The sequence below is a fragment of the Rhynchophorus ferrugineus genome, unplaced genomic scaffold (assembly GCF_030347505.1).
Source record: "Rhynchophorus ferrugineus isolate W39M unplaced genomic scaffold, kcgeb_rfMv2 rfM1, whole genome shotgun sequence".
NCBI classification, from domain to species: domain Eukaryota; kingdom Metazoa; phylum Arthropoda; class Insecta; order Coleoptera; family Curculionidae; genus Rhynchophorus; species Rhynchophorus ferrugineus.
Genome location: NW_027472580.1, coordinates 13,548,808 through 13,558,315, shown reverse-complemented (window position 1 = coordinate 13,558,315; position 9,508 = coordinate 13,548,808). Strand labels below are relative to the sequence as shown.

Sequence of the window (9,508 nt, the reverse complement as noted above, 5' to 3'; positions counted from 1 at the left end):
GATGAAAGACGAAGATGTAGGAATTCTTTACTGTATAAACTGTGAGAGAGGACAGGACGGAGATAATTCTTTGGAGCAGTATATTTTAAAACTGCTTATTTTTTTGACGGTAGTATAAGCGACACGGGGATGTATACATTCCTTCAGGTACTAACTTTAAAAAAAGAAAAGGAAAGAAGCAATTATTGCAAACTATCACCATGCAATGAATAATTTCATTTTAAAAGAACTGGTATTACTTTTATATTTGAATGTTCTGTGGATCTGTAAAAAGGTATAGAATAATAACAACACAAATGATTTATCGTATTTTAATAATATGTTAATTGCTATTTTAAATTACGTACTATAATCAATGTAGTTAATATAATAGAACTTAAACAAAACCTAAAAGCTAAAGATGTATAATAACCATAAATACTAAATAAAAATCAAAGATATACATAATCATAGAAAAAAACGAATCCAGAAAAAAACGAATCCATGACATAACTATAAATGATAATATGAGCACAATAACTACAAAAGACTTTTTAAACACACTAAATGTTTCATTAATTATTGAACGCAAATATTTTAATCACTATTCAAAAATATAACATATATGTTCAATTTCTCTCCGTGATGCGATTTCTTCGATTTTTAATAACATAATTTGGCCAGATTTCGAAAAAATCGTTCCGAGTTTGTAGATATAGCAGAATATTTTAAATGTATTAGATATAATTCAAGTAATATTTTATGAGTTTGAAAAAAATCTAATCGGTTTTCTAAACGCCCAATAAGTGGCACGTCAAAATACTGCTTATTTTGTAAAGTTGTTGTGGTGCCGGATGTAATTATTTCTCTCATTCTAGTTAGTTTTTTATCAAAATATCTTCAGATCTAATACACTCTTCATCAGTATTTGTATCTTGAATTTCTAGTTGTATTACTTTATTTGTACTTTTTGAAGTTATAATGGAAGATATTCCTATTTTGATAACTTCTTGTATCGCTTCAGCATTATAATGAAAAATAAATTTTTTTTAAATCAAGGGTTTCAGATAGCAGAAGTTGATTCTCTTTCAAAATATTGTCAAACCTAAGAATGTTTCGCCGAAATCATAATTCTACTACTTCCAATAAATCTAACGAAAATGTGTGGCGACTATCTTGTATTTTTTAATAACCAAGAAAATAAATTGTTGAATATTGAATAAGAGTTTTCCTATTATAAAATTTATTTATTAGAAATATTTAGTATAAATATTGAATATAGTTTATCAACAATTTATTATTCAAGAACTTAAGAAGTTTTGACAACCAAAAGGCTTGAATAAAAATCGAGAGAGTTACATCCAATCAAAAATCCATTACCCATTATTGCCACAAAACAGTCAAAAGTATTTTACTTTTTATTACTCACAATTTTAATCTCTTGGCCCTATTATATTAATAATCTTAAAAAATAGCCTGCCAAAATACTGCTATATTAATATACAATATACTGTTATTTACAAGTAAACTACCAAAAAAATCATAAAGCTCTATATTACATATAAATCTATGTAAGTCTAAATTCGGCACATTTTTCTCAAGATCGCGGCTAGGACGACAGAGCTAGAATGTTAAAAATCAATTGAGTGAAACTAGTAGAACCGAAAATAGTAACTTAATGTATACGAGTGAAACATTCGATATTAAATAGTAATAAAATCAGTCGGACCGAAAATAGCAACTGAAAGTAGTCGACTGAAACAGTCACTAGCAAAAAGTAGTAAAATGAGATGGACTAAAAATAGGGACTGAAACAGTCAATAGTAAAATGTAGTCAATTACTAAACAGTCGCTAGTCAATTTCAGTCGAAAGTTCCGCTAGTTTTAACCTAATCTTGATCTTTATGTTTCGTACTATTATGATGTGAGAAAATAAAAAATAGCGACAAATGCACTAAAAGATATGTATTTGCAGTACTTTATTTTTACTATAATAAACACTGACAAGCCATAGGTACCGAAATTGTTTTAATGTAGAATTGTTATGTAGAGAACAGAAATTCATGTAGACGATTGCTACATTTGATGGATAAATGTTGTCGGTAGTAATGCAAGAAAACAGCACACTATCAACATCTTGACGTATTATCAAAGTCGAAGATAGTTCCACATACAGACAGTGTAAGTGTAAAAAATGCCTTAAGAACTTAGTCTTCATTATAATGCGACCAATGAAAGCGATTTCAGTAAGTAAAACATGCACCTAATTTATTAAGAATATTTGTCGGGCGTGATATTCGAAAACTAATGGTTCATGTACAGCTTACGTAAAAAATTCCTGATGCAGCAGAATGGACATCGTGTCAAAAGGTTGATCACAACTTTCTATAACAGCAATCACCGAATTTCAAACACGTAATCGACCATTTGTTGCAAAATTATCACAATAATGGAGTTTTATCGGCTGGGCACCAGTCTTGCGTCGCTTTTTCTCTTATGGACCTGAGCGGAGTCCTCTGAAAGATTCAATTCGCATTGCCGAAGTGCTGCTGGCTCCAATGAAGTACGACCGCCTCGATAATGTTGCGACGATGCAGTTCTTAATTGATTTGGAGCCCTTAATCCACAAAAACTTTGGGGGTTTTGCTGCAAGTGCAAATTCCAGGCCATTACGGATTATGACGCAGATTTTGACGGTGTTCGACGACGACCGACGTGCTGAGTGCAACGGTCTAGCTCCTGTCATTTTGGTGGATGTGCGTTTGCTCAACGGTGAACAGCTTCTCATCTATAAAGAGGATACGCTCTCATCGTTAAGCAACGGCCCAACGCTTCAGTTGGCAACATCTTTCAAGCCGTACCCAATTGTTCCCATTCGTGACGAGTTGACTTTTTGGAGGTCGTACCCCTTGAGGTTGAGCTCCTTTTCGGCTATTCGCTGAACATACTACATGTTTGTTCCAGTGTCAGGGGCAACTTTTCTTATGGAGATTGTGGAATTTCGTTGCATTCGATTTTTGATGATCTTACGGTTAGCAGAAGTGTTGGAGATGCATGCAGCTTATTCCACTTTCTGGGCGTCGACCATCATGCCCTACCCATTTGTAATGGTTAATAGTGTGAGAAATAGTCGACTGAGTTACATAGAGTAAATGTATAATATCACATTGGTGTTTGAATTGTTTGTTGGTGAAGGCAATTGACGCCCAAAAGAGTTTGTTACCGGCGAATACATTTAAAAAATCCACAAAATGATTTTGAATGACCGTAAGTTGAAATCGAATGAAATAGCATATATTCCAAAGATACTAACTGAACGTGTATATCACATCATTCTCGAATATTTGGGTATGAGAAATCTCTATGTAAAATGGGTTTCGCGTGAGCTCACTTTTAACCAAAAACAACGACGAGTTAATGATTCGGAGCAGTTTTTGAAGATGATCAAGCGTAATAAAGTCGAGTTTTTGCATCGATATGTGACAATTGATGGAACATGGCTCCATCATTTCACTCCGAAGTCCAATCGACAGTCATCCGAGTGGCCTGCACACGATGAACCCGCTCCAAAGCGTGAGAAAACGCAACACTTGGCTGGCAATGTTATGGCGTCTATATTTTGGGATACGCACCGAATAATTTTCATTGACTACCTTGAAAAAAGAAGGGCCATCAACAGCGTCTATTACATATCGTTGTTGGACCCTTTAAAGGTCGAAATCTCCGAAAAAGGCCGCATTTGAAGAAAAAGTGAAAATGAAGTCAGTGAAAATGATAGCAACAATCTATGAATTGGTCTTCGAATTGTTTCCTCATCCATCGTATTCTCTAGATCTAGCTCCCAGCGTTCTCAGATCTCAAAAGAATGCTGGCTGTGAAGAAATTTTCGTCGAATGTGGAGGTGATCGCCGAAAGTGATGCCTATTTTGAAGCAGAGGGCAAATCGTACTACAAAAATGGCATCGGAAAGTTGGAGGGTCGCTATAATCAGTGTATTAAAGGAATTGTACTGAATAAAAAGAAACTAATTTTACCAAAAAATGTGTTTTACTATGGTAGGCCCAGGACTTTACAATTGACCTGTTATGTTATTGCTGTTGTTGTTTTTCTTTTGTGGTGCATTATTTCTTCCTCCGACTACACTACTCCAGGTCTTCTGTACTTTATTTTCTTGTTATCTTGTCAGTTGCCTGTTCTGCCGCGATGTTGATGATGCTTTGTCGTCATTTCTTTATGATTGTCTATAATTTTTGGTCTGTATAGTCTATTTCTTCCTCGTTTTCCTAGCTACACGGAGAATCCGATGAAATAAAAATTACTTTACAATAATTTTGTGTTTGGGTAAACTAAACCTTTTTTGGGAACATCCTGTATAAAACAACTCGTTACAAGGACAATAAAAGTTTTACATATACAATATTCTTTACCTTACACTCATCGATATAAATAAAACAAGTTCAAAATAAAAATGAAATAAACTCACGTTCCGATACCGATACCGAAACATTTAACAAGGTTCTGAACAGGAGTCGTTTCTAAAATTACCCCCACCAAGCTCAGAAATAAATTTCATAAGACGTACACATGTAAATGTCGACCGATCTAATAGACGGCTTCACCAAGAGACTGGGTCGGCGTCATCGAAGTTTACACGGCCATTTCCTCGACGCAAATAATGTAATCGGTACGTGACACATACGTGTTAATTTTTGAACACGCGCCTCCCGGTCCTCTTGTTTGCGTAAGGGTCGATGGCGTGGTCCGAAAGTAAAGCATCAAATTATGGTCGTGCTACAGGCCGCAAATCGTACCGACAGATGTGTATTGTGCACTATTTTTTCAATGCTTACGCGAAATGTTGTGAATGGATATTGGCATCCTCGTTAAATTTCTAAAGCTGGATTACCAGGTGTACCGGTAATTAGTTTCCGGTTTTTGAAACTGATTTTACTAGCCATAACAGGTTAATTGAAAAGACCCCGATCTACCATTAAACAGATTTTTTTGGCGAAATTAGTTTTTTTATTCAATATAATTCCCTTCAAGGGTGATACCATTTTTATAGTACGATTGGTGCTTTACTTCAAAGAGGCCTCCGTTTTATCGATAACCTCTTCATTCGACGAAAATTTCTTCCCAGCCAGCATTCTTTTGTGATCTGAGAACAGGAAATAGTCGCTGCGGGCCAGATCTGGAGAATACGGTGGATGAGGAAGCAATTCGAAGCCCAATTGACACGGTGCATTATCTTGGTGAAGCAACACTTTCTTTTCCTTCAAATGCGGCCGTTTTTTTGCCGATTTCGTCCTTCAAACGGTCCAATAATGCTATATAATAGTGGCTGTTGATAATCCTTTCTTTTTCAAGGTAGTCAGTGAAAATTATTCCATGCACATCCCAAAATACAGACGTCATAAGCTTGCCAGCCGACTGTTGCGTTCTCCCACGCTTTGGAGCGGGTTCATTGTATGCAGTCCACTCAGAAGACTGACGATTGGACTTTGGAGTGAAATGAAGAAGCCATGTTCCATCCATTGTCACATATCAACGTAAAAACTTGGACTTATTACGCTTGATCATCTTCAAACACTGTTCCGAATCATCAACTCGTCGTTGTTCTTGGTCAAAAGTGAGCTCGCGCGGCACCCAATTTAGACAGAGCGTTCTCATATCCGAATATTCATGAATGATATGATGTACACGTTCAGTTGATTGAGTTTCTGCTATTTCATTCAATTTCACTTTACGGTCATTCAAAATCATTTTGTGGATATTTTCAATGTTTTCTTCGGTAACAACCTCTTTGGGCGTCCACTGCGTTCACAGTTTTCGGTGCTCATTTCACCACGTCTAAACTTAGCATACCAATCCTTGACGGTTTTATCCTTTTCATCATTTTTTTTCATAATAACAAAAGTTGCTTAACTCAAAATGCTATAATTCACAAACTAATGATCCGACAGCTGTCAGATTTTATTCTAGTAGGGCCATGTCTGTGTTAGGCCGGGGACTATTCAATTGACCTGTTAATTATCCAATGTTACAACTTGATGCATATAGTCTGTTTAAAATAACAGTGAGCTCACCTCATTAAGATGTTTAATGTATTGCGTTGTAATTAATGTAAATTAATTTTAGAATCAGACACTGTTTTCCTTCTCATTTAATTATAGTTAAAGAGAGACACAATACTGTCTGATACGTTCGAACATGTAACCGAATTAGCGTACAAAAGTCGTCCGGTTGCCAAACTTCTGCAAATTCTTCAATATATTAATTATAACAATTACAGTTTATAAAGCGGCAAACGTTGTTTTAACGCTTTGCTTATTTTGAACATTTTAAAATCGCTGATTATTTATTATTATTACTCTGATTAAAAATGCCGAAACCAGACAGAACAGATTGTCTCTCTAATCAGTTATTTCGAACAGAAACGAGACAATGGAGACCAGCTCTTGCCAGTAAATTTCAGGATACATTGCTCCACAACATCTCCGAATTTGACGCATGCGCACTCTGCCGCATAGAATAAACCATAGAAAACAATAAACTATATGAAACTATATCGTCTTCCTTTTTTAATGACGGTCCATTCTTTTCGTGTCGATCGGTATAGTCGATCAGATCAAAACAACAAAAATATCTAGAATACTTATATTTTGTGTTACATTAATAATTCTATACTGATAATAATGAAGTTGTTGTGCTATTGTTAGTGGTCTAACATATATTGGCTTTAAAATATGGAAGAACAAGGGTAAGTGCAGAATGTAAGGTTAAATTTTTAAAATCCAATCATCAATTTAATTTATAGTAGGAATTTTGGCTGCCAAATTTATAACACATCATTTTCAACGACCTGGAATAGGTATCAACATGCCAAAATTTAACGATAACGAAAACAGAGAAGAAAATGATTCTTATTGTGTTGAAAGCACTCAGGTCATTAATGAGGTTTGTCCATCAAGAATATTAGCAAAAACTGTAGTAACCGGAAATAATTAGAAATTTATTTTAAACATAATATATTTTAGTAGATGTAGCTGGAATTTCTTAAGAGCAAAGTGGAAGAATGTGTAATTCAGAGAATCAGAGAAGAAGAAATTAGACAGCATTTTGCTAAGATATAACAGTGTACAGTGATATTTTGAATCAATTAAATTTGCTAATAAAAGTAGACCTGGATTCAATAAATAAAATATATAACTATCAACGTCACCCTAATGATCTAAAGATAAAGAAAATTCTATGCATTTTTATATAAGAATATAGGTAAATAAATTATTGTTTTGTAAATATAATGATAAATTGTCTGAGATGTCGATCAGCTTTAGACCACGATCATCTATTCATTTTAGACAAGTAAATGTACAATATATTAATCGAAAGCCCGAGGTAGTTATTTCATTCAAGGCGTTTGTGGATCATGAGTAAGTAGCGGTAATATTTAGGGATTTTTAGGAAAATTTTACTGCTTTCATATATAGTACCGGCTTTTTCGTTTGGTTTTAACTATATTGGCTGTGTTTGATCTAAACGATTTTGGTTATTTTTTATGGAAATGTTTATTTATATTGGAGTTCTTGTTAATTGTTCAAATATGTAAATTTATTAAAATATGGTGTTTTTATAAAAAATAGAAAGGCATATAGAAATTATTTTTATTATTTCATTTTATTCAATAATTTTTTAATGTGTTGTTTCAAAAAATTTTTAATATTTATTTCTCTCCTTATATATAGTTTTAAAATTAAATCAGTTATTTATCATATTTGCGTATTTTTATTTATAAAAAATAATGATAATGTGTAATATGATGTTTTTATAAAAATAGAAGAACTGGACCTATATTAGTTATATTTATATTATTCCAATTTATTCAATACTTTTTTAAATAAAATATGCTATTTCCAAAATTTTACCATTTTTATTTACTTCCTGAACCGATTTACCTGCTTAATATACTCGACATTAAATCTAATAATCATGATAAAAATTAAGTAAATAAAGCTGTGTCTAAGCATGCACCAAACTCGGATTATTATCTGTTTTGAGATTGAATAGAGCCAATATGCGCATGCGCCAAATCGGGAGATGTTGAGGAGTAATGTATCCTGTAAATTTCGTTAGAGCGGGAAGCATTTTTACTGTTAAATATAGATCTGTTGTCGTTTTTATTGAAAATATTGAATAGCGTGTTGAAGAAGAACTGGCAACGCCGCCAGGCATTTAAACAATTAAACACAACATAAAAAAGTAACAAATAATCGATCAAATTTATAAATTAAAAAAAATTTAATTCCACTTTTTATATAATTTTTGTACTTTTTGAAATTTTAATAGTAAATATATTCTTTATTTTTATCAGAATTATAATAGAAAAAAGAATAAACTAGGGCTGTACTTCTGGCTACTTTTTTTATTTTGTTCCTTCGAATAATATATATTTTGATATATTTTCCCCTATAGTCACAAAATTTACGAGAAATATTATCTTACACTTATTATATATTTAATTAAATGTTTGAAAATACATTTATTGCTTAACACAATCTCTTTCAGTAAATTAGTTTTTGTTTGACATAAAATTAAACCAAACTCCGAAAAAAAATTATGAAAAAAATCCTTAAAGTAAAAAAATGTTCAGTATACATCTAAGCACATCGTGTATTCCCAAAATTGTACTAGTGTACCAGACTATTCTATAGTCTATACCATTTATATTAGATTACTATTCAAAATATTACTATATTCTATTTACTAGGGTTAGAAAAACATAACTTAAGAAAAGTGGAGAAACGACATATTAATTATGTTTTAATTATCTATTTATCAACCAGTGTTTCTGTATATTTAACCTACTGAATCAACTAGTCACTGACTGATTGATAAACTATTATAAAAGACAACTTAACTGCATTCTATGCAAAATATAACTGAATTAGTGCAATATCTTGTCAAATAATTGTTTCATTAATATTCACAATTTTTTAAGGAATATTTAGATTTTATGTAAATTCAAAAGAAACAAATATTAAATTAAATTTATTAATCAAAAAATATACAATTCTATTTTTATATAATTTTTGTATTTATTGAAATATAATTATTAAAAATGTTCTTTAATTTATATATAATAATTTGAATTATAGAAAAATAAATATTAATTTTTGAAAATAAACTAGGACAGGCTTTAGATATTGTACCTGAGAAAAATTTAACTTGACACCAAGGTTCCATGGTGTAATGGTTAGCACTCTGGACTTTGAATCCAGCGATCCGAGTTCAAATCTCGGTGGAACCTTCCTTTTTTTTTTTGGATCAAATAAATTATGTATATTCCTAAAATATTTTTCTAATAAGTCGCAAAGTTTAAAATGAATAATCATAGTGGAACGCTTCATTATGAACAATGTACAAGAAATTAATATGAAACAGAGAGCGAAATAAGGAGAGCAATCAAAGGCTACTTGAAACGGCCGTCGCTAGATGGCGCGTCGGGTGAAAAAACTTTAAAGAACTCGCT

General features: G+C 32.4%; 1 non-coding gene across 1 annotated transcript; it reads left to right on the top strand.

The window, feature by feature from the left end:
* Positions 1-9,214: 9,214 nt before the first annotated feature.
* On the top strand, positions 9,215-9,286 carry TRNAQ-UUG (transfer RNA glutamine (anticodon UUG)). Its single transcript has one exon. It is a non-coding gene; the product is annotated as a tRNA-Gln (tRNA).
* Positions 9,287-9,508: the final 222 nt, after the last annotated feature.